The 25,876-nt window shown below is 37.9% G+C and overlaps 1 protein-coding gene and 1 pseudogene across 3 annotated transcripts in view; both read left to right on the top strand.

Moving 5' to 3' along the window:
- RFX7 (regulatory factor X7) overlaps positions 1 to 25,876 on the top strand; it is a 184,496-nt gene that overhangs the window by 11,430 nt on the left and 147,190 nt on the right. The window lies entirely within an intron of this gene.
- On the top strand, positions 3,281 to 15,213 carry LOC138169029 (cytochrome b5 domain-containing protein 1 pseudogene; annotated as a pseudogene).

Below are 25,876 nucleotides of genomic sequence, written 5' to 3'. Positions count from 1 at the left end.
ATGATTCTAGTTTCCCCCTTGTCATAGCTGTGTCTTCAGCCATGTTAGCAGGTTTTCCAAAACATTTGCTTTCGATTCTGCTGTTTTTTTTCTACCCATCATTTAATCTCTCTTATAATTTTATGTTGATGTCAGGCTTTCTGAAAGTATAATCCCACTTTTGCTATCTCTACTTTCTGCCTTATTAAGCTCCGTGGCCTAGGTTCTATCACTATTATTTGTATTGAAAAGATTACCTTTTAATTGGAAAACAAGGGGATGTCCATCAATTAGGGAATGGCTAAACAAGTTGTGGTATATGAATGTAATGGAATACCCTTGTGCTGTAAGAAATAAGGAGCAGACAGACTTCAAATAACCTGGAGTGACTTTTATAAACTGATGCTGAGTGAGGAGAGCAGAACCAGGAGAACTTTGTACACAATCACAGACACATCATATGTGTGACAACTAACTTTGATAGACTGGGCTCCTCTCTGCAATACAAGGTTAGAAGACAACTCCAAAAGACTCGTGATGGAAAGGGATATCCACATCCAGAGAAAGAACCACAGAGTCTGAATGTAGATTGAAGCAAAGTACTTGCTCTCTCTCTTGTAGTTTGTTTTGTTTTATCCCTTCTTTCTTATTGTTCACTCCATTGGTTATAATCCTTCTTTACAACTTGATTGATGTTTAATGTGAAGGTATTTGTAGAACCCATATTTGACTGCATGTCACCATTGGGGGGGGGAAGGAGAGGCAGGGGAAGAAAATTTGAAACTCAAGGGATTGTGGAACTGAATGTTGTAAACTAAAAGTAAATAATTTATTTATTTATAGCCTTTTTGGAGGGCAGTTGGGGTTAAGTAATTTGCCCAAGGTTACATGACTAGTTTCTTTTGTGTGGGTGTTAAGTGTCTGATGCTGGGACTGAACTCAGGTCCTCTTAACTCTGGGGCCAGTGCTTTATTCACTGTGCCACCTAGCCGCCCTGTAAATATTTTTTTTTTAAAAGAAAAGATCACCTTTTAAAAAAAAGTTTTGTTGATGAGATTTGTTTGCTTATCATGATCATTTCTGGAGCTACTATCCTTCTCTATCTCCCCCATGCCCCCAGACACATTTCTCCTGCCTCTGAGAGGAAAGGTAGTTTTAGACTGTAGGTTTGAAATGAGGAATGTATTTTCAGACATAGCCAGTTCATTGACTTATCTTGTTTTACTATGCCTACTAGTTACAAGGGAGGATTTTGTGGAAGCTTGGGAGGCATCATTGGGAAGAGATAGTAATGTACAAAAAAGAGTATAAATATATTAAAAAAACTACAACAATAAATACCATTCTCCTCTGCCTCCTTTGTAACAAAGAAAAATAGTTAAACATATTGTTAAACAAAAATACTCCATACAGTGACCATATCTGACAGTATATACAACATTTTGCCCTAGTGTTCCTTCCTTCTCTGCTGAGATAAAGGAGATATGTTCTCTGGGACTTGTATTCACTTTTGTTTCTCAGAATTTGGATCTTTTCATTTATGTTGTTGTATTTGAAACTGGTTTCTTTAAGTTTCTTAAAAAAACTGGTGATTTAATTCTTGTCAAATCCAATGGCTTTTTTTTTTAAGTTCTCATTCTCTTAGACTCTTCTATATAACGTAAGTACTGATTACCTGCTTCCTGAAATTCTCTTTTCTTGGCTTCTCTGATGACCGTGCTTAGAAAAATCCTTTTTGGTAGAAGCAGGAAAACTCCCTGTGCTCACCCCATAACCACTTCAAATACCTATAAAAAATGACTCTAAACAAACTTTAGAGCTATAGAACCCACAAAGTGACAGAGAGAAACAAACCTCCTGCTGAAGACAGCCCAGCATGCAAACAGGAAGGGTCCATTGCAGCACACTGGGAGCAGAGTCCAGCCCCATCTGAGCCCGTGATTTTAGCTTCAGGGTGTCCCTGACCCTGGAGTAGACTTTGGGAGAGTGGATCACCAGCAGCTGGGGCAGTTTCCAGATTTACCAACCCATAAATGCCAAAGACAAAGTGAGAGGTCAGTGGACTTTGGGAATAGGGGGTCCAGGAGTGGGGTCCAGCCTCTGCCCTGGAGGGAGAAGCATCTGAGGCGTGGCTGCCACCATGTGGCTGCTTCAGAGCTCCTGGCCTGCAGATTGTAGGGGGATGAAGCGACTATTCTGAGGGGTAATTGCTCTTGCTTTAACCTGCTTGGATCTGGATTGCTGTCTAGGGTGGAGGTCTTAGGGTGTGTGACCAAGTGCAAGAGCCAGTAGAGGCTTCAGAGAGGGCAGCAAACTAATAGCTCTGGCACCAGCAAAAACCCCAGTGATTTGGGACAAAGCTCTCCTCTCTGGAAGCAGAGTTCTACTGTGGCAAAAAGCTCAAAAGTCTAGTAATTGAGTGGCAACATGAGCAAGCAAAGGAAGCACAGCAATCCAACTTTGGATTGTCCCCTTTTTTGGGGACAAAAAGGATCAAAGCATGGAATGGGAGGAAGACGATGAAGTCAGAACTCCTGCACCAAAAGCTTCTAAGAAAAATATGAATTGGTTACAGGCCATAGAAGAGCTTTAGAAGAATTCTGAAAACCAAATAAGAGAAGTGGAGGAAAAATTGGGAAGAAAAATGAGAATGATGCAAGAAAATCATGAAAAGTGAGTCAACAGCCTGACTGAAGAAAATAGCACCTTAAAAAATAAACTAAGTCAAATGGCAGAAGAGGCACAACAAGCCAATGAGGAGATGACTGCCTTAAAAAGGCGAATTTGCTAGATGGAAAAAGAATCTCAAAAACTCACTGAAGAGAATAATTCCTTTAGAATTAGATTGGAGCAAATGGAAACTAGTGACTTTCTGAGAACTCAAGATACTATTAAACAGATCCAAACAAATGAAAAAATAGAAGGCAATGTGAAATATCTCATTGGAAAAACCATTGATCTGGAAAGTAGATCCAGGAGAGATAAATTTAAAATTATTGGACTACCTGAAAGCCATGATCAAAGAAAGAACCTAGAAATCATCCTTCAAGAAATTTTTGGGGTGGCTAGGTGGCTCAGTGAATAGAGCACTGGCCCTAGAGTCAGGAGGACCTGAATTCAAATCTGGCCTCAGACACAACACAAAAACTTGCTGTGTGACCTTGGGCAAGTCACTTAACCCCAATTGCCCTCCAAAAAGCAAAAAAAAAATTCTCAAGGAAAATTCCCCTGATGTTCTAGAATGAGAGGGCAAAATAGAGGTTGAAAGAATTCACCGATCACCTCTTGAAAAAGATCCCAAAAAGAAAACTCCTAGGATTATTATAGCTAAGATTCAGGAGTTCCCAGATCAAGGAGAAAATATTACAAGCAGCCAAGAAGAAACAATTTGAATATTGTGGAAACACAATTGGGATAACATAGGCAACTGGCAGCTTCTACACTGAGGGATAGAAGGGCTTGGAATATGATATTCTGGAGGTCAAAGGAGATGGGATCAAAATCAAGAATCACCTACCCAGCAAAACTGAGTATCATGTTTCAGGGGAAAATATGGTCATTCAGTGAAATAGAGGACTTTCAGGCATTCTTGATGAAAAAACCAGAGTTGAATAGAAAATTTGACATTCAGATACAAGAAGCAAGAGAAGCATGAGAAGGTAAATAAGGAAAAGAAATCATAAGGAACTTATCAAGAGTTGAACTATTTACATTCCTACATGGAAAAATGATAATTGTAACTTACGAACCTTTTCTCAGGATGAGGATAGTTGAAGGGAATATAAATATATATATGTATATGTACATATATATGTCTATATAGGAGGGTGTATGGGCATATGAATACATATGTGAGTGTGTGTATATATGTGTATAGGTATACATAGACAGAAAGCACAGGACCAATTGAACAATGGTACTTAAAAGGTAAAATTGAGAGGTAAGAGAGGAATATAATGAGAGGAGATAGGGAGAGACATTGGGGTAAATTATCTCATATAGAAGAGCCAAGGGAAAACTGTTACAATGGAGGGGATTTGGCTTATGGAGGGAATGATATACACACTAAATAGGGTATCTCACCCTACAGGAGAGTAGGGGGGAAGGGAATGAGAGGGGCGATGATGGAGGGGAGGGCAGGTTGGGGAGGAGGGAAGTTAGAAGCACACACTTCTGAAAAGGGTCAGGGTCAAAGTAGAGGGGATAGAACAAGTGGGGGCGGGATAGGATGTAGGGAAATATAGTCAGTTTTTCACAATATATCCACTATGGAAATGTTTTGCGTAGTTACACATGTGCAGCCTGTATTGAATTGCCTATCTTTCCAGTAAGGGTGGGTGATGATGGAGGAAGGGAAAGAATCTGGAATTCAAAGTTTTAAAAATCAAATGTGTTTAAAAAATGTTATCATCATCATCATCATCATTATTATTGTTATTATTTTATGTGCTACCGGGAAATAAGTATACAGGCACTGGGGTATAGAGATCCATCTTGCCCTACTGGAAAGTCAGAGGGGGCATGGAGGAGGATATAGGAGAGAGTAGATTGGGGGTGGGGGTATACAGTGGGATTGCTGTTTTGTGGTGTTGGGTAGGGGAAAGGCGGGGAGAAAATTTTCAACTCAAATCTGATGGAAATGAATAATGTAAACTAAAAATAAACATAAAATTTAATTAAAAAAGAAAAATACTTTTTATTGTGAACTTGATCATTTAAAAACTTGAAATTCAGTATTATACAAGGAAGAGGATTGTACTTGAAGCTAAAGTTATGATATATAAAGTGTCTATTAAAATGAACACATAAATAACAAAATTGTTCTATTTATGTATTCTTCTGAATGTTTTTGTTTGCTTTTGTGCATTTTTTCAGTGTGTTCATTTTAGTAATGTTCTTTCCTTCTCATTTTCTTCCTTGCTTCACTATCACTACAGATTAACTACCAATGTTGTACCCTCAGAAGCTCTCCTTTTAAACAGAGTATAAAGAAAGAGTAATTTATTGGTCATATCTGAAAATATGTTTCTTTCTCACCCTTCAGTTCATCATTTCTCTGCCAAGAAATAGGTAACATGCTTCATGAAGTCATAAATGATCACAGCATTAGTCAGGGTTTGGTTATCTTTCAGAGTTGTTTTCCTTTACATTATTGTAGTCATAATGTAAGTTGTTCCATTGGTTTTATGTATTTCACTCTGCATCAGTTCATACTAATCTCAGGTTGCTCTGAATCTGTCATATTTTTCATTTCATAGTGTGCAGCATTTTATTACATTTGTAAACACAGTTTGTTTAGCCATTCCTCATTTGATGGCATCTATTTTCTTTGCTACAACAAAAAGTGCTCCCATGAATATTTTTGTATGTGGTACTTTCCCTCTGTGATACATTTGGGAATGTATGCCCAGTAGTGGTATTGCTGGAGCATAGTGGTATGCATAGTTCAGTGACTTTTAGGGTATAATTTTACGTTTCTTTCCATAATTCACAGCTCTGTTAACAGTACATTAAGCATTCCTGTCCTCCTATACCTCTTCTAACATTGCCAACTTCCCTTTTTTTCTTGTCATTGCTAATCTGATGGTAGTAAAGTGGAATCTCAGAATTGTTTTAATTTATATTCCTCTTATTAGTTATTTTGAACATTTTTTTCATATGCTTGTTTCATAGCTTTCATTTCTTCATTTGAAAACTGTTCATTTCCTTTGAGCATTTACCTCTGGGGGAATGGCTCTTATTCTTATATGTTTGTATGAATTTCTTGCCTATCTTAGACATCTGTCAGACCTCTTACCTATTTTAGACATCTATCAGACATCTTACCTATTAGACATCTGTCAGAGAAATTTGTTACATAGTTTTTTTTTCCTGGTTAACTAGTTGTTTCCCTTCTAATTTGAGCTGTATTGACTTTGCTTGTGGAAATGCTTTTCAGTTTTGTGTAATTTAAATTGTTGATTTTATCTTCCATAATTAATTTTATCTTTTATTTAGATAAAGAATTTTCCCCCCCGCACAGAGTGGTATTTCATTTTCTTCCCTTTTTAAAAAACCTTACCCTTCCACTACTCTGACTACTCTTGTTCTTCTTTTCGCCTCTTCTCTTTCCACTCATTTCCTCACACAACTTTGAATCTGTTAAAGATTTTTGTGTTCAGTTTTCTGATCTTTTTCTTCTTATTCACATCCTCAGTAATATCCACTCCCATGACTTCAGATATCACCTCTATACTGATGTCTTTCTCCAGGTAGGCCAAAGTGTCAAGAGAATGCATCATCTTTGTATGTTATAGTATCACCAAAATAGTTCATTGTCTTTCACTGAAAGCTGTTCTTTCCCAACCACTCCATGTATGTCAAGGATGCTGACATTCTTTAAGTTTACCATCCTAGAAGCCTTAGGTAACACTGCCTCTTCCTTTTCCTTTACTTCCAATATTCAGCCTTTTATTAAATACAGCCATTTCTCCCTGACAGTGTCTTTTAGATTTGTCTTTTCCTTTCCATTCCCCAACTGCCAAAACTTTTTGTTGGTAGTGCTGATTTTGGAATCAGAAGACCAGAGTTAAAATTCTCATTCTGTCACTAAATAACAGTGAGAGCATGGGCAAACTATTTCCCCTTTTTCTTGATCTTCTGTAAAGAAAATGTTGTTCTCTCTATAGAAAGAATACTTGCCTTATGTAGTATTTACCCTACACGGTTTTTGTGAAGAAAAAAAGAATACTATAAATGTGAGATAATATTACTACACTAGCCTCCCAACTACTTTTCCTTGCTCTAGTTCTCACTCTGCTCTGTGTTGTGTATAGCTACAAAACTAGCCTAATTAGCCGTTTTCATGATTTTTATGACTCAAGAACCTACAAAAATTTCTTGTTAACTAAGTTAGGTACAACCTCCTCAACCCGAAATTCCAAGCTTTCTTTATATAGCTTTATGAGTTTCTAATCGTATTTCTCATGACTCCCTGTTGTTCAATTCACCAATCCAGTGATGCAGGACTTCTTTGCCTCTTTCAGTATCCCAGTGCTTTGCTTGGTATCTGGCACATAGTAGTTATTTAATAGATGTTTATTGTCTGACTGACTTACCATCCCTGCATGCAAATTCATGCTTCCATACCTTTGTTAACTATGTTAACTTTATTAAAATAATCATTCCTTCTGGAATGCCCTTCCCTCTTTTTTCTGCTTATCCAAATCTTACCTGTCCTCAGAAGCTTGCTCAAGAACCTTTTCTGTATGAACTCATTTGAATTGTTTGTCCAAATTGATCCTTCCCTTTCATAAATTTCCCTTTGTACTTAGAATCATTAATGAATAGTTCTCTACTTTTTTCATGTGTGTTAGTTTTTTTCTTCTTCCTGTTTTATTCGTCTGAGTTTTATGAGAACAGGGATAATATTTTTTACACTTAAATTCTATCATTAATAATCTTTAACATATAATGTATAGTCGCTAAATTGATTGGATTGAAATTGAAATTGGATGATTTTATAAATAGGATTTTTAAAATTATATAAGTAGAACCAAACCCTGATGACTAGACTGATTTAGAGAGGACTTTTTTTATTTGAATATTTCACTATTTTACTAGGTATTTCACGTTCTGGATTCTTAACTCATATAAGCGATCCCTCTCAACTTTTTACCTTTTGAAAATTTGATTATACTTCCTATATCTTCAAGTTAGCAGATTTACAGTGCTGAATTAGAGAGGGTCAAGGATAAAACCCTAGAGCAAATTACTCATTTTTCTCCAAATTTATGCAGATCCATTCATCTCTTTGGCTACTCTAGTTCATCCACCATGATTTTCCATCTTTTCTTAAGGCATATCTTGAAGGATTTTTTTTTTTGGTTTTTATTAATAAGGGACTTTTGTTTTTGCTTTTTGGAGGGGGGAATGTAAGGCAGTTAGGGTTGTGATTTGCCCAAGGTCACACAGCTAGTTTTTGTATTAAGTGTCTGAGGTCAGATTTGAACTCAGGTCCTCCTGACTCCAGGGCTGGTGCTGTATTCACTGTGCCACCTACCTGCCCCAATAAGAGATTTTCTTAAATGCTTTATAAGCACAAGGTAAATTGTGTCTATTACATTCCCATGGGGAAATGAGGTAGTTCAATAAGATGTTATTGGTGAGCCTACAATAGCTCTAATGATCACTGCTTTAAATATTTTAAAAATGTTTTTATAGATACCTTCTAAAATATTGCATTTATCATTGGATTTATCCTTCCCTACCAGATGAACAATTCATTGTAATGATTTAAAAAGGAAAAGAAAAAAAAAACAGTTCAATAAACTTAGCTAACACATTGTAGCACCAACATGATATTCATAGCACTAGAGGCAACTATGAAAATGCTGGCATAGTTCTGAATTGCAAAATATAACAGACTCTCCATCCAGAGGATAGAAGCAAAGCATTTATTTAGACACCAGAAAGCCAAATCCCAACACCAGAAAACCAAATTCATCATAGTAACAAAGAAATCTATACACAGTAACACCACAGAGAGCAACACCCTATGTAGCTGTCTTCTTGCCTATGTCCTCTCCTCCCTTCTTTCTAACTGATCTGATTCACAGCTTCCTCTGGGCTATTCTCTACCCGTTCATCAAGCTCCTCTCACCACAGACTCCGTATGATTACATTTGGCCTATTAAGGGGCAGGGAAGATCCTCAAATTTCCTTAGGCCTATTAAGGTACAAGGAAGATCTTCAAATTACCATTACCATTACACACATTGATCATATCCAACAGTAGACCCCTTCCTCTCCACCTCAGCTTTTAAGAAAGTGATCACAGGGGGGATGGAACCAAGATGGCAGAGTAAATGCAGGGACTTGCTTGAGCTCTGCCCCCCAGCCCCTCCAAATACCTGTAACAAATGACTAAACAAATTCTAGAGCAGCAGAACCCACAAAACAACAGAGTGAAATTAATTTCTAGCCCAAGACAACCTGGAAGATCGACAGGAAAGGTCTGTAGGATCAGTCTGAAAGAATAGCACAGACCAATGCGCTAGGCCCTAGCAAACCTAAGGCAGGCCTCAGGGCCCTGAATCATTGGCAGCTGTGGGGGTTTCCAGACTTCTCAATCCACAAAATCCAAAGACAACTTAAAAGGTCACTAGGAAAGATTTGTTAGACCTGGGTGAGAGAAGAACGTGGTCCAGTCCTAGCCCCAGGGTGCTAGCCGTGGTAGCAGCAGTGTCTTCTTCTGGAGCTCTCAGCCCACAGACAGTGGGGGGATTTAGCATCTGATCAGAAGGGGATTGCAGGGATCTCTTTGCTGGTGATGAGGAAGTATTCTGTTGCTTTGCCTGTGCTTGGCTCTGGGTCACTCTCCTGGGGTGAGGAAGGTCACTGGCATGGTGGTGCCTGTGGTGGCAATGAAGAGGGAATCCTTCTCATGTTTCCAAGGCAGAAAAGAATGCTTGTGGTCAGTCACAGACCAGAGCACAGGACAGGAGAGGAGTAAACACCTCTCCTTTGATCATACCACCTTGGAAGAGCTTAAAATTTATAGATTCCTAGAACTATCTCTGAAAATTGCTGCACAGAACCCCTGACGGTTGAGACAGTACACCCTCCACCCTGAAAGTAGAGTCTTACCTTTACAAAGAGCTAGAAAGTTAAGTAATTCGCTGGGGAAAATGAGTAAAGCGAGGGGAAAAAATCAGACTATAGAAACTTAATTTGGTGACAAAGAAGATTGAAACATACTACCAGAAGAAGACAGCAAAGTCAAAGTTCCTACATCCAAATAAATCCTCCAAGAAAAATATGAATTGGTTATAGGCTGTGGAAGAGCTCAAAAAGGATTTTGAAAATCAAGTAAGAGAAGTAGAGAAAGTAATCACAGACCATTTAAGATAATGTTCTAGTATTTTGCTGGCATTACCCCTAAGCAATACTGTACTGTTCTTTAAAAAAAGAAGTTTTTCAAGATGAAGGTGGCATTTTTCTGCCTCCAGCATTAAATACCTTCTATATGATCCCTTAAATATTACTGTCTTCTAATCTGTCTTGGTCTTCAGTTGCCTCATGTCAACATTGTTCTTTTATTTCTAGCTTAAATTGAAGATTGTTCTTCTTTTAATAAAGAAGGTAGACCAAATTGGGAGTTAATAATTCTTGTTTTTCTGTTACCTATTAGTATTCTATCATGTTCCTCAAAGTTGCATAGATCTTCCTTGATCTACCTGTTTTTTTAATGTAACTGACAAACTTCCAGTGAAGTCCTACTTGGAATCATAACTCTCCCAATTTTCCTTGGGTACTGGATTCAGTGTTCCCAATTTGGAACTGAAAGAGACTTTGGAGGACATCAGATCCAATCTCATTTTAATGATAAGGCACCTGAGGCACAGAGAGTATAAGTGACTTGCCCAGAATCACATACCTAATACCAGTCAGTTCTATACTGTTCTCCTCTCTTGAATTTCTAACCTCATTTTGCTCAATTTGCCCTGCAAACCTCAATCTTGGATCACTCCCCTCCTCCACCTTCACACATGCTGCTGAATTAAGGTGAAAACAATCCTATAACTGTTCACTACAAATTTATGCTGCACTATTTCAATTCAGCCCTCATTGCTATTAGGCAGTTTCTTTATACTTGTCTTACCAACTCATTATCCCACCTTCCACAGGGGCTCTTCCAAATCTTTTCTTCCCTCCTAAATCCTCCCATGCTCCCATTCCTCCCACCTTCTCATCTGAGAACCTTACCTCATTTTGCAGGAACAAATCTAGGCCATTCATTAAGAGCTTCCTCTTCCTCATATCATATCACTCATATTCTTTTTTTTAAGAACATAAATTCATTTTTTAAATTTAAATTTTATGTTTATTTATCACTCATATTCTTTATGTACTTTCTCCTCTGCCTCTGATATAATGAGGTGACCTTACTCCCTGCCAAGGCTAACTCCTTATCTGCTCAAGTGATCCCATTCCATCCTCTTTGCTCCAGTAGATTGCCCCCTCTGTTTTCCCCACTCTGTTGCCTATTTTCAGTCTTTCTCCGTTTACTGACTCATCCCCTACTGTCTAAAACCATGCCTATGTCTCCCCCATCCTGAGAAATCTCTTACTTTCCATCTCTGTCATTCTGTATCTCTTGTGCCACATGTGACTAAACTCCTTGAAAAGACTGTCTATAATAGGTGTCTATGCTTTCTGTTCTCTCACTTTTTTTTTTTTTGGCCTTTTGGAGGGCAATTGGGGTTAAGTAACTTGCCCAAGGTTACACGGCTAGTTTTTTTTTGTGGGTGTTAAGTGTCTGAGGCCTGAACCAAGCTCAGGTCCTCCCAACTCTGGGGCCAGTGCTTTACTCACTCTCACTTTCTTCTTAACCTCTCACAGTCTGACTTTGAAGTTCATCATTCAGCCAAAACTCCTCTTCCGAAGTTATGGTTGGTTTCTCAGTTGCCAAATCCAATGACTGTTTATCAGTCCTTCTTGTTCTTGACCTCTCTGCAGACTTTGACATTGTTGATTACCCTCCCCTCTTTGATACTTTTTTCCTTTTAGGTTTTCAGGATACCACTCTTTCTTGGTTCTCCTCACATATATATGACTGTTCCTTCTCAGTCTACTTTGCTGGATCCTTATCCAGATCATGTCTTCTAATTATAAGTGTCCCCTAGGATTCTGTTCTGGGCCCTCTTCGCTTCTCTCTCTATAATACTTCCCTTGGTGATCTCATTAGCTCTCATGGATTTATTTACCATCCTTATATTGATGATTCTCAGATCTCCCTTTCCTTCCCCAGTCTCTAATGATGACCTCCAATCTCCTACCTCCAAATGTCTTTCAAACATCTCAGACTGGATGTCCAATAGACATCATAAACACACATGTCCACAACTGAACTTACTATCTTTCTCCCCAAACCTTCCCTACATGAGCCTCCCAGTCCCTCAAGCTCACAACCTCCGTGTCATCCTCAACTCCTCACTAACTCAATCCCCATGGCCGATGTGTTGTCAAGGCCTGTCAATGTCACATTTGCAGAATTATGCTCTTATCGTCTGATTTTTTTGACTCCCTCATTATTTAAGATCTCCTTGTTAAGCCTCCCTTTTGGTTTCTGTCTTTTGTTTGGACTCTCTGAACTGATGACTGTGTTTATGGTGTTAGAATCTATGCAGTGTTGGGAGGAGTAGAGAAAAAGAGGAGCAAAGGTAGGGTGGGTGGGTGTCTTTTCAGTGCAGCTGTTCCAGCATGTCCGCAGTGGCCAGGCACAGCATGGCCAAAGACCTGCGGGCAGCCCACCTGGGCGCTCTACAGTCTCACTTGGCCGGCCAGAGAGTACAAAGAAAGCATGTTGATGAAGCCCATCGTGGAGGCGGCAGGACAGGACATGACTCCGCTACCGGACATAGCCAAACACACATTTGCTGCCTTTCTGCGCGTCCCTCCGCAGCTGCCCCACTCCGATTGGGCCAACGGCTTTGGCAGCCGAGGTGGAGGCAGACCCAGTACGAGGTGGGCCTGCGCTCCTACAAGACCTGGCTCATTTGCATCATCAACACACTCACTTCTCAAGAGCACACTGGAGGTGAGGGAACTGGAGTCCATGTGGGAAATCCTACACCGATATCTCCCCTACAACGCTCATGCTGCCAGCTACACTTGGAAATTTAATGGTGTCATCCTTGACATGGACAAGACCCTGGAGCAAAATGGGATTGCAGATGAAGATCTAGAGTTCCAATGACTTAACATGGACCCAGAGCTGTACACACCTCCCTTGTTACTGTACTCACTGAGCTATAAGGAGATACATGTATAATAGTAGACTAGAGAGAGAACAGGGTGTATGGCTCAGTCTCTGTGCCCTGGGGAAAAGGGGGAAGCCTAAATCTAGTTCTTTATCCCACTCTTGAACTCTTATCTTTCAGCCCCTGCTTTCCACCAAGGCCCCATATCCTTTGGGAACTCAGGAGTCCCTAGCCCTCATTTTATACAGCACACTGAGGATATTGGGATTTTTTTGTTAGTCAGGACCAGACAAAGTAAGATTGGCTTCACCCAAGCAGCTTCTTTAATAAGGTGAAAGTACAGGAAGATCTGGAGTCTTCTTTTTTCTCTCCTGTGAAGAGGTACTGAAGTAAGCATTAGGGAAATGGTAAAAGAATCTTGCCTGAAAGTGAAGCATAGAGGCAGAGAGGAAGCAAGCAAGGGACTTAGGAAGACTACAATATAGTAAGAAATTAATCATCTATTCCCAAAACTGGCCCAGCTCTTCTCTAGGATAATAGTGGGAAAACAGATCACCACAGGTTTGGGGAAAGTTCTTGATACTGGGAAGTTCTTTGAAACTGGGAAATAACAAACATTTCTTAAGCACCTACTTTTTGCAAGTTCCTGTGCTAGACACTGGGTCACAGAGACAAAAATGAAACATCTTGTTCTTGAGCAGCTTACATTCTACTGAGTGTAGGAAACACCACATCTGGCATCATCCATTGAGATTGGGCTTGTGTGCAGTTCAGCTAAATGTCATGCAGAAGCAGTTGTCTATTACACTTTTTCTACCACCACATCAAATACTGTTTTTTCTTTGTCTCATACACTGAGAGTAGGCTTTTGAGCAAAGTCTTGGATGCATTCTGGGGCTATGCCTGTTTTACACTGGGAACTGTTAGGTCTGGAGTATAGTCAACCACTTGTTTTACTTGGAGTCGCTGTTAGGAAAAAGATTATAGATGCCATTCAGAATTGAGTGGGAGCTGGAGAAGGGAAAGGTTTCAGCTAAGCAGTGGATGTAGAAAGAAAACAAACTAGAGAAAACCCACATGCAACTTTTCACTCTCTTCATTTAGACTTTGCTCCAGGGACATGGCAAAGTGGATATTTTTCCTACTTTGGAGAAGGGCTGAATTAGTGTTGGAGATTTCATCATAAGTGGAGAAATTTGAGAGCAGAGCCTAGAGACTGGGGAACATGCTACTGAGAGGGAGATGTACTGTAGAATGTGTTTAAGAATGGGAATGGCCAGTGGTTGGGGCAAATGGGAAGGAAGGGTTGATTTAGAAGGATGTGGGAAAGCTAATGAACAACCAAGCTCCTTAGAGGCTCTCTTCCATGGGAAACTTTACAGGGTAGTTTTAACATGTACAAGAGAGTCTTCTTTGTAGGCTCCCAAAGAGGGAGTCAAAGTAATTGAGATAAGGTAACTAACACCGTGGCTGATACAGAAACATGAAGAAAGCCAGTTCAGCTCCTGTCAGAGCTGGATGAGAGTTTCAAACTTTTTTTTTTTTCTCTAGGGGGAACAGGGGGGCTGTTCAAGGAAACAGAGTAAATAAAGATGTCTGTATTGTCAAAAAAAAAATCTATAAAGTATGTATTTACTTTTTCTGCCTTTTTATATTGGTTTCTCTGTGCACTGATATTTGGCCAATTTTTGTGAAAATTCCATGTAGTACTGAGAAATATGTATATTCTTTGCAATCCCATTTAGAAGACAGCTGATTTCTTTGGCTTCTCCAGCAATTTGTTCAGTTCTGTATTTTCTCTTTAGTTTATCTTTTTCTTTAACTTATCCAAAACTGAGAGAGGAACATTAAAGTCTATTGTTTTGTTATTCTCTGTGTCTTGTAATTCAGTTAACATTTCCTTTATCAATTTAGATGCTAAGGCATTTGAAACATATAAATTTATATCAATATTTGTTGGTTGTTCATAGATCCTTTTGGCATAATGTAGTTTCATGGTATATCCCTTTTTAAGATTTTGAATGTTTGCTTTTGCTTTGTCTGAACATGATTACAACTCCTGATTTTTTGGATTCACTTGCTGCCTTGTAAATTTTTTTTTTCTAGCTCCTCATTTTTATTCTGTGTACTTTTTTTAGTGATTTTTCTCAGTAAGCAACAGATTGCTGGTTTTTGCTTTCTTATGCAGTGTGACTTTTTAAAATTTTATTGGATTGTTTAATCCATTCACATTTAAAATTATAAGAGTTGGGTTTATATTTTCCTTCATTTGTCTCCAATATTGGGGTTATTTTTTTCCAAAATGGGATCCCCACCACTCTCTACTCTAAACAAAGTATTATGCCTCTTCATTTATTTTAACTAAATCTATTTTAAAATAGCTCTGTTACCCTCACCCTCTACTCTTTCCCCTCCTATTTTTTACATCTTTCCCTGGTTTTGGAGTTTTGCTTATTAGTTCCTTTTTCTGTCTTGTTTTTATCTCATTGTTTAATTCTTCCCCTCTTTTTATTTCATTTAAGTAGTCAGGGGTAATCCCCTTTCTTCTCCCCTTCAACTTGTTTTGTTAGTTTTTAAAATTTAATTTTCTTTACCTTTTAAAAATTGTCTTTACTTCATCCTCATTCTTTATCTTTCCTTCTATTTATTCTAGATTTTTATTCTTTGATTTATGGTCCTTTTATTTATCTAGGCCTTTATTTTCCATATTCCTCATGAAATTAAAATTTTTGTGGCACCAATTTTGGGTGCCCTCTTAACTTTAAATAGTTTTTGTTATTGCCTTGTAGTTCTTGCCTCTTGGCTCCCTTTCCCTAACCCCCAACCCACCCCCTCCTCCCTAGCTTGTGCCTCATTCTTAGAAATACTCATTTGTTCAGGTGATAAAGAGGATATTTAGCTCCATGGTAGGAATCATCTTATGTCCCTGATTGTGCAGTTAATTTCTTGTTGACTGTTGCCCTCCTCTACATAATTGTCCCCTTCCCCCTCACATTGATTTTGAAATCTCTCCTTTGAGTCCTTGCTTTCTTGGTCTCTAATAACACCACGTCCCTGTAGATCATGCACATTGTAAGATCCTCATCTCCCAGTTTTAGAATATCTCTTTTCATCTCTAGCAGGGTTTTTAAGTGGTATACCTTCCCACCATTGAATCAGAGTTTCTTTCCATTTTCAAGCTCTCCCTTTGCCTCCTCGCCCGTTCTTCTGTAGGTTGGCCCTCTTCTTGAGAGCCTACTACTTAGTTAACTGTATTTTTTTTTTTTTTAAGTAACTTGCTCAAGGTTACACGGCCAGTTATTATTTCTGGGTGTGGTGCTAAGTATAACTGTTAGTTTTTGACTTGATTTAGAGTATATCACATATTTTTCTGTCTTCCTCCCCTTTCCCCTTTTATGTTCCCTCTTGGTTTGTAATTTAGTCCTACAAGAAACATTGATTCATGTGTAAGTGGGGTGTCATGAGGTTTGGTCCATGATGTTTTAAGGCCTTTTTCTTCACTGTCACTTCTGTTTGACCTGCTTTAACCCTTGTTTCCTTGTGTACATTTAGAAAAAACTCTCCAAATGATCTCTCTGTTATTATTATTCTTAATTTTTTCCATTGTCCTTAGGGTATTTGAGAAACAGATAATCTCTTTAGGCCTATTTTTCTTTCTAGGAATGTTTCAAATGCTTTTTATTGAATGTCTTTTCATTTATGGTCAGGCTCAAATTTGCAGTATGGGTCACTGTAGGCTACATCATGAACTCCAGTGCTCTTTACAACACATTGTTTCATTCCCTTTTGGGATTGCTGGTGGGTGCAGAAGTCTTTGTTATTCTGATTTCCTTTGCTTTATATGTGAAAGTTTTTCTTTTGGTTGCTTATAGAATTTGTTGGTCCTCATTGGAAGTACTAAATTTAAGCAGTATGTGTCTTTGAGTTTATAGTCTTGTGATTTTCTTTTAAAGTGATCTTTGGGTTCTTTTGATGGGCACTTTGTTTTCTGTATGTACAAGTTCTTGGTACTTCTCTTGCATCATTTCTTGCATTGTGGTATTCAGATTTTTTGACTTGTGATTTTCTTTGGGAGTCCTGTAATCCTTAAATTGTCACTATACCTCCTGTCTTCAAGAGCGATATGTTTTGCTTGTATGGAGACCATATATTTTTTTTTTAAGTTGTTGCTTTTTGCTTCTCTTCTTCTAGATTATCCTTCACACTGGTATAAATTCCCAGTCAGTTATTCTCTTTGTTTGGTGAGATTTGCTGTCATAGATTCAAGTTTTTCTGTTCTACCAATTATTTCTGCTTTGTAGGCCATAACTTCTGCTTTCACAATTCTTATTTTTCTTTTAAACCATTCAAGAGTGTACTGCTGTAGTTGGTTCCAGACTTTCTTCAGAATCCACAGGGTCCTTTGCCATATCAGGCATTCATTTCTTGTCTTCTAGTACTCAAATTCATCGAACTCTTTTATTTGGGATATTCTTCTATTAGTAATAGTTTCCCTATTGGTTTATTTACTTATGTTCAAGGCTTATGGGTTTTCAATCTCCTGAGATCTTTGGTGATTTCAGTCTTGTTCCCTTATTTTCCTATTGCTTACTTTCTGATTGACTCCCTTCCCTTTGATGGTGATTTCCCTTGGGTCTCTCAGCCTGTCCTGCACTGGGCAGTTTATCAGCTTTAGTCTCTGCCCCAATTTACTTCTGGGGGACAGAACTGTCTCTAGCCAGATGCTTGGCTCTTTGCCTCAAGCTTAGTTCAGTGCCACACAATTTCAGAAACACATGTTCTGCCCTCTGTTCTCTCAGTTTGTCAGTTCTCTGTCACAGCAGTAGGGAGCATGATGCTGCTGCTATCACAGCCTGTACACACTTCTTCCTTTTGGATCTCAGTGGCATTGAGAGGAAGGGAGTGAGGTCAGGTGTAGTGTTCTGGTGCAAGAGAGGGACTTAGTTGTTTTGTGCAACTATTAAGAGAATGGTGGTGATGGTGGTGGCAGCTTCTGCTGCAGAGAACATGAATTAGGGATTAAGGGATTATTGACTTTCTCTGTAGTTAGTTCATTGAATTTTTAACCTTTCTTAGGTTTTTAGTATCTTGGATCATGGAGACAGCTGAGATTGCTTTATCTTTAGTGTATAATTCCTATTTTGGAAAGGTTTGAGAAGTCATAATGTTTGGAAATAATGTCTAATCCTCCAATTTTTTGGAATGTGATCTGACCTCATGTTGGTTTCAAACACGGGTATGTCTTGCTATTAATGCATAAGTTGCCACAGATACTGAAACTTGTTCTTTAATGAGCTATATGAACTTCCACCTTATTTATAAAAAACAGAGTACCTCTTTTCCCCATAAGCTTTATCTCCTCTTTCAGTATCAAATCCTGGTTTCATAGCCCTAGAGAAATATCCATGTTACTAGCTATACACTTTATGAACAGTAACAGATAGTGCAGATTATACATATATTTCAACAGTGTTATCAGCTGTGAGAAAAGTCAGAGGCAGTTTCACTTCTAACAATGGGCCATAGTGACTGACTCCATCATAAGACACTGGAATCATAGTCTGAACAGTTCATCAGTTTTCTCAGTGTCTTTTATCAGGATGTCTTTTCCATAGAATGAGTTAAAGCTCAGTTTTCTTAAAGCCTTTCTCCAGACTCTTTTTCTGTGACAGTTAATTCTGAGTCTCTTAGGAAATAAGTTCTATTAAGCCCATACTCTCTGCTTCAGTCTTTCTCAGTTATGACAGTTAATTCTCTCCAGATTATTCAGCAGCCTTCTAATTGGTACTCTTTACCTCAAGTCTCCTATCACTCCAGACCTAGCCTGCCTATTGTTCCTATAGTAATTTTCCTTAAGCACACAACTGACCATGTGACTTTCAATCCAGTGGTATCCTTGTGCCTCTAGGACAAAATATAAAATTCCTAACAACCTCTCCCCAACCTGTCTTTCTAGCCTAATTGGATAATACTCACCTCCCTTATTTTGGGATCTAGCCAGATTGGCTTCATGCTTTGTGCCTGCCTTAACACTTGCTGACCCTTATACCTGGAATGCACTCCCTCCCTGATCTTTTTTTATATACATTTGTATTCATTGACTTTATGTTGTATGTATTTTATATGTAAAGCTATGATTGAAAAGTCACTAAGGATCCATTGTACAGGTTGTCTCCAACATTTAAATAAACTACTTGGGAATAAGGAATGTTTCATTCTTTATACTCATATCTCTAGTACCTAGTATAGTGCCTTGCACATAGTAGGCACTAAATAAGTACTTTTTTATTGATGACAATTAGCTGTAACTCTATGATTTTATTCTATCTCTTAAAGATACAATAATAGTAACAATACAATATCTAAATATCTGTGATATGGATTATTGAAACTGGGCTTGTACTAGAATAAAACATAATCTTGAAGGCCTTCTTCAGACAAGGTTTCTTTCTCACAAACAACAGAATTATACAAGACTTTTGATGAATGGAACTTGAAAGGTAACTTTGTTCATTAATTTTCTGACTGTTGACATTGAACAAAATGCCAATCCCGGTAGATTCTGTATACCAGAGGTATTTGTAAGTGTCTTAAATCTGCTATATAAAGGTCAAACAGAAAAAATTCTTTATTGATTATGAGGTTTTTCCAAATCCTTATATTCGCATATAAGACTACACTTAATACATGGTGTTTGAGTACACTACAGAGCTTCTTAGTGAAATTTATGGTAATATGAATGAATGGGTCTGCCACACTGAAAAAACTAAAGTGGTTGAAAAGCAGATTGCCTAGACTTTGACATATAGCTGGAGGAGTGGCCCTTTAAACTGGTTCACATATATGTCTATATCTATAGCTAATCTATCCATCGCTATTGATATTATCTAGGACAGGCCACTATTGATGGAAAGTGAGCTAGATTGAGGATTAATAAGTGAGAGGAGATTAGTTTGAGTTTGAGAAATTGTGGCATTGTTTCAATGGCTTCAAACTGTTCTTATGTATCTCCTCTTTTCTTTCTCATTGGCATTTTTCAATTCATATTAGTACTTTAGTTTTTTAGATTCTCTCACCTCTTTTTGAACAGTATTTCCTTTTATAGGCTCTGATTTTTTTTCGTGGGGGGGGAGGGTACATTTTTCTTCCTAAAGTCCACAGTATGTATCTGACAATGTCCAGATTTGCCTTCCTTCATTGTTAAGACTTCTGAAGTGAGGTGGTCCTTTCTTTCTTAGGTTCCTGTCATTTTTACATCACCCTCTTGTTTTTGTTTGTTGGACAAAATTAAATCCAGAGTATTAATTCAGTTACTTTGGAGCTAAAATATCAGTAAAACAAGCCAATGCACTTTTTTAAAAACCAGAAATAGAATTTCACAAGACATTTGACTATATGAAGTTCTTTTCCTGGGCCAAATATTGTCCATATACTTTTCATTCCTTGACAGACAGCGTTATACTCCTACAGGAATATCATCTTTATTTTTTCTTTTCCTCCAGATATTCTCCACTGAGAATTCTCCATTTCCTCTTCTATCTTAATAGATACATTTCTTTTGAATGAAATATCCTTTTCAATTGTTCTACCCTGGTCATCTGTTCCATCCTATCAATTCTCAGTTATATGCTTGAGATTATATTTGCTCTCTTGTATGATGACAGTTTTAAGCTTATTTTGTTACCCATACTCAGCATTAATGCAAGGGAAAGACCATGGCGGAGAGCAATTCGGTGGAGATCAGTGGAGGGAGAGACAAGTAATTTGGTTATTGGAATATACTATAGAGCGCCTCAGCAGCAAAAGAAGTAGTTCAAGGAGCAGATAATACATAGTGATGAGAGTGGAGGACTGCAGCTATCCAGATTACTGCAGGAATTCCCTCTGTGCCAAGAGGGTGATAACTATACTGAGAAGCAGCAACTTGTTTATTTCCCTTAATGACAATTTCATCCTTCAAAAAGTAAAGGAACAAACATTAGAAATTATTTTCTGGATCAGATTCTCATTAATAGGGAGGAAACTGGGGTAGAAATTATGGGAACCCTTATAGGAGTGACTACTTCTTGTACTATTTGTGATAGGGAACAGAGGGAAACCAGGCCTATGCACACTAGATGAGAAACCAGATTTCAAAGAGTTTAAAGGAAGAATGGTAGGATCTCATGGATTATAATTCTACACAAGCATTCCAGCAGGGATTTAGAAATGCTCAGGAAGGAAGAAGCCAATATGGATGTACAGGGAATACATGTACAAACTAAACCATATATAGAAATGATCATAAAGGATAATTTTTATGACATGAAATTGAAAAGCTTTTGTATAAAGAAAATCACTGCAATGAAGACAGGAAAGGAACAGATAGAAAAAATTATTGCACCAAATATCTAAGATAAAGAGAACTAAAATTAATAATACCAAGAGACATTTTTCAATGGACAAGTAGTCAAAGGGTATAAACAGTCATTCTTCAAAAGAAGAATTGTAAAACACCAACTACCATATGAAAGATTGCCATTAATCATTAACAGAGTTGAAGCTTTCAGCTCACACAGCAAATTACTCAAGATGGCAAAATAATAGTCATTATTGGAGAGGAAGTGGAAAGACAGACACAGTCATAAACAACTACATAGCTGTGGATTGATACAAAAATTCTAGAAATTAATTTAGAATTATGCTAAGAAAATAGCTAAAATGTCCATTTTATTTAACCCCGAGATCCTACTCTTAGGCATAGACTATAAGGAGATCAAAGTTAGAAAGAAAGGTTTCATATCTGCCAAAATGCTAAAAGCTGCACATTTTGTAATGGTAAAACACTGGAAACAGAGTAGAGGCCCATTGTTTGAGGAATGCCTAAATGAATTGTGTTATGTGACCTGTAAGGATAGAGTTAGGCCTTGTTAAAAAGCTCCATTGAGTTGAAATTGATGAAGAAAGCTGAGAATAACAAAAATGGGTTTTTAAGTTATTTTGGGGAAAAAATAAGATTAAAGAAGTGATAGGAATACTAAGAATTGATGGGAAAACAATAACTGATGACAAGTGACAAGGAAGAGCTGACCAATTTTTCTTTTCTTTTTTCTTTTACTTATGTTTTCTCTGCTAAGGTGAATTACCTATGGATTAGAAAAGACAGAACAAAAAATGCCTAACAGGGAGTTGATACCCCAAGAATGAATTTAAAAATGAATGCTAAAATGTGTTTTTATGTCCAGATTTGCTTTCCTTCATTGTTAACCTCTCTTCTTGTAATTAACTTGTTACTTGACTCATATAAACTATATCTTTGCACTGACAATTTTCATTGATGAATTGCATTTGAAAGGTCATATCATAGAAGAGCTCATGAACTTAAAAGACTACATAAAGACAAATGTCCTGATTTTTTAAAAATTAAAGTGATTGATCCTATTCTGTGTAAAACTAGAGACAAAGTTCTGGGCAATGACTTAGAAAATATAATGTGAAGATACTATCTTTAGATAATGGGTAGAACATGGATTTAAAAAACATATATAGGGATACTGAGATAATAAATGCATATAATGAGATATAAAATGCATTACCAAAACATTCAGACTTTAATGCTGACAGACAGGCATATTAAAGACAGGAATGGACATCAGGTAGGTGGAGAATGATCTTATTTAGGATTTTCTTTTAGATTATGGAGGTAATAGGAGACATCAGAGTTTATTGAATAGAGGAGTGACATAATAATACTAGCATTTATATAACACTTTAAGGTATTTTTTCTTTTCATTAATGAATTTATTTTTAGTTTTCAACATTTACTTCCACAAGATTTTGAGTTGCAAATTTTTTCCCCATCTCTCCCCTTCCTCACCCCAAGATGGCATGCATTCTGATTACCCATTCCCCCAATCTGTTCTCCCTTCTCTCATACCCCTCTTCTCTTATTCCCTTCTCTTCTGTTTTCCTGTAGGGCAAAATAGATTTCTATACCCCACTGCCTGTGTATCTTATTTTCCAGTTGCATGTAAAAACACATTTTAGCATTCATTTTTAAAACTTTTGAGTTCCACATTATCCCTTCCTCCACACACCCTCATTGAGAAGGCAAGCAATTCAATATAGATTATACATGTGTAGTCATGTAAAACACTTCAGTAATAATCATGTTTTGAAAGATTTACTATATTTCCCTCCATCTCTATCCCACCCCCCATTTATTCTATTCTGTCTTTTGACCCTGTCCCTCCTCAAGACTGTTTGCTTCTGATTACCTCATCCCCCCTTTTGCTCTCCTTTCTATCATCACCCCTTTCTTATCTCCTTCCCGGCTACTTTCCTGTAGGGTAAGATAGATTTTCACACAATTGAATGTGTATGTTATTACCTCTTTAAGCCAAATCCGAAGAGAGTAAGGTTCACTCATTCCCTCTCACCTTCCCCACCTTTCCCTCCATCATAAAATCTTTTTCTTGCCTCATTTATGTGAGATGATTTACCCCATTCTGCCTTTCCCTTTCTCCTTCTCTGAATACATTCCTCTCTCACCCCTTACTTTTATTTTTTATATATCATCCCTTCATATTCAACTCACCCTGTGCCCTCTGTCTATTTTTATATTCCCCACACTACCCTAATACTGAGAAAGGTCTCATGAGTTACAAATATTATGTTTCCATGTAGGAATGTAAACAGTTTAACTTTACTGAGCTCCTTACGATTTATCTTTCCTGTTTACCTTTATGTGCTCCTCTTGATGCTTGTATTTGAAAGTCAGATTTTCTATTCTGCTCTGGTCTTTTCATCAAGAGTGCTTGAAAGGCCTCATTTCTAAAATATATAGAGAACTGAGTCAAATTTATAAGAATACAAGTCATTCCCCAATTGATAAGTGGTCAAAGGATATGAACAGGCAGTTTTCAGAGGAAGAAATTAAAGCTGTATCTAGTCACATGAAAAAATGTTCTAAATCACTATTGATTAGAGAAATGCAAATCAAAACAACTCCGAGGTACCACATCACACCTATCAGATTGGCTAACCTGACAAAAAAGGAAAATAGTAAATGTTGGAGAAGATGTGGGAAAGTTGGAACACTAATTCATTATTGGTGGAGCTGTAAGCTGATCCAATCATTCTGGAGAGCAATTTATATATGTATATACCCAAATAGCTATAAAAATGTTCATACCCTTTGACCCAGCAATACCCCTTCTATGGCTGTTATCCCAAAGAGATCATAAAAATGGAAAAAGGACCCACATGTACAAAAATATAGCAACTCTTTTTACGATGGCCAAGAACTGGAAATTGAGGGGATGCTCATCAATTGGGAAATGGCTGAACAAGTTGTGGTATATGAATGTAATGGAATACTATTGTGCTATTAGAAATGATGAGCAGGCCAACTTCAGAAAAATCTGGGAAGACTTATATGAACTGATGATGACTGAAGTGAGCAGAACCAGGAGAACATTGTACACAGTAACAGCCACAGTATGTGATGACTGACTTTGATAGACTTAGCTCTTTTTAGTAATGCAAAGACCTAAAATAATTCCAAAGGACTCATGATGGAAAATGCCATCCACCAGAGAAACAAATTATGGAGTCTGAATGAAGATAGAAGCATACTATTTGATCTTTTTTTGTTGTTTTGCTCTGTTCTGTTTTGTTTTTCCTTTCTCACAGTTCCACTCATTTGTTCTAATTCTTTTATACAACATGACTAATGTGAAAATATGTTTAATGAGAATGTATCTGTAGAGCTTTTATTGGATTGAACGCTGTCTGGGGAGGTGGGAGGGAAGGAAGGGGAATTATTTTCTTCAGTGAACTTTTGGATCTCCATTTCCATTTGGCTAATTCTGCCATTTAAGGTATTCTTCTCTTCATTTGTTTTTTGAACCTCTTTTGCCATTTGGGTTAGTTTATTTTTTAAGGTATTATTTTCTTTAGTATTGTTTTGGATCTCCTTTAGTAAACTATTGACTTGTTTTTCATGATTTTCTTGTACTACTCTTATTTCTCTTCCCAATTTTTCCTCTACTTCTCTTACTTGATTTTCAGAATCCTTTTTGAGCTCTTCCATGGCCTATGGCCAATTAATAATTTTTCTTAGAGGGTTTGGATGTAGGAGCTTTGACTTTGTTGTCTTCTTCTGGTTGTATATTTTGATTTTCCTTGTCACCAAAGTAAGATTCTGTGGTCTGATTTTTTTCCCCTCGGTTTGCTCATTTTCCTAGCCAATTACTTGATTTTTTATCTCTTTCTCAAGGTAGGACTCTGCTTCCAGGGTAGAAGGTGTACTACCCTAAGCTTTAGGGATTTTGTGCAGCAGTTTTCAGAGATAGTTCTAGGGATCTATAAATTTTCAGTTCTTCTAAGGTGTTATGATCAAAGGAGAAGTGTTTACTCCTCTCCTGTCCTGTGCTCTGGTCTGTGAGTGACCACAAGCACTCTTTTCTGCCTTGGAGCCGTGAGGAGGATTCCTTCTTCATTGTCACCACAGACACCACTGTGCCAGTGACCCTCCTCACCCCAGGACCATACCCAGGACTGTGACCCAGATCCACACACAGGTAGAGCAAGAGAATCCTGCCTCAGCACCAGCAAAGAGGACCTTGCAGTCCCCTTCTGATCATCTGCTAGATCCCCCCACTGTCTGTGAGCTGAGAGCTTCAGAAGCAGACACTGCTGCTGTTACCATGGCTAGTACCCTGGGGCTGGGACTGGACCACATTCCTCTCTCACCTAGGTCTGACAAACCTTTCTTAGTGACCTTCTAAGTTGTTTTTGGATTTTGTGGATTGAGAAGTCTGGAAACCCCCACAGCTGCCAATGATTCAGTGCCCTGAGGCCTGCCTCAGTTTTGCTAGGGCCTAGCATTGTTCTGTGCTGTTCTTTCAGAATGATCCAACAGACCTTTCCTGTCGATCTTCCAGGTTGTCTTGGGCTGGAAATTTATTTCAATCTGTCATTTTGTGGGTTCTGCTGCTCTAGAATTTGTTTAGAGTCATTTGTTACAGGTATTTGGAGGGGTTTGGGGGAGAGCTCAAGCAAGTCCCTGCTTTTGCTCTGCCATCTTGGCTCCACCCCCATCAATTTCAGGTTTGCAAAGCAAAGCATTCTACACATTTTAACTCATTTCATCTTCACAAAAACCCTGTGAG

This window comes from Petaurus breviceps, unplaced genomic scaffold, assembly GCF_028583685.1.
Source record: "Petaurus breviceps papuanus isolate PSGF00001 unplaced genomic scaffold, PetGlider_PUasm1.0 37, whole genome shotgun sequence".
Lineage (NCBI taxonomy): Eukaryota > Metazoa > Chordata > Mammalia > Diprotodontia > Petauridae > Petaurus > Petaurus breviceps.
Note: the sequence above shows the minus strand (reverse complement) of the source record. Positions and strands in the feature narration are given on the sequence as shown.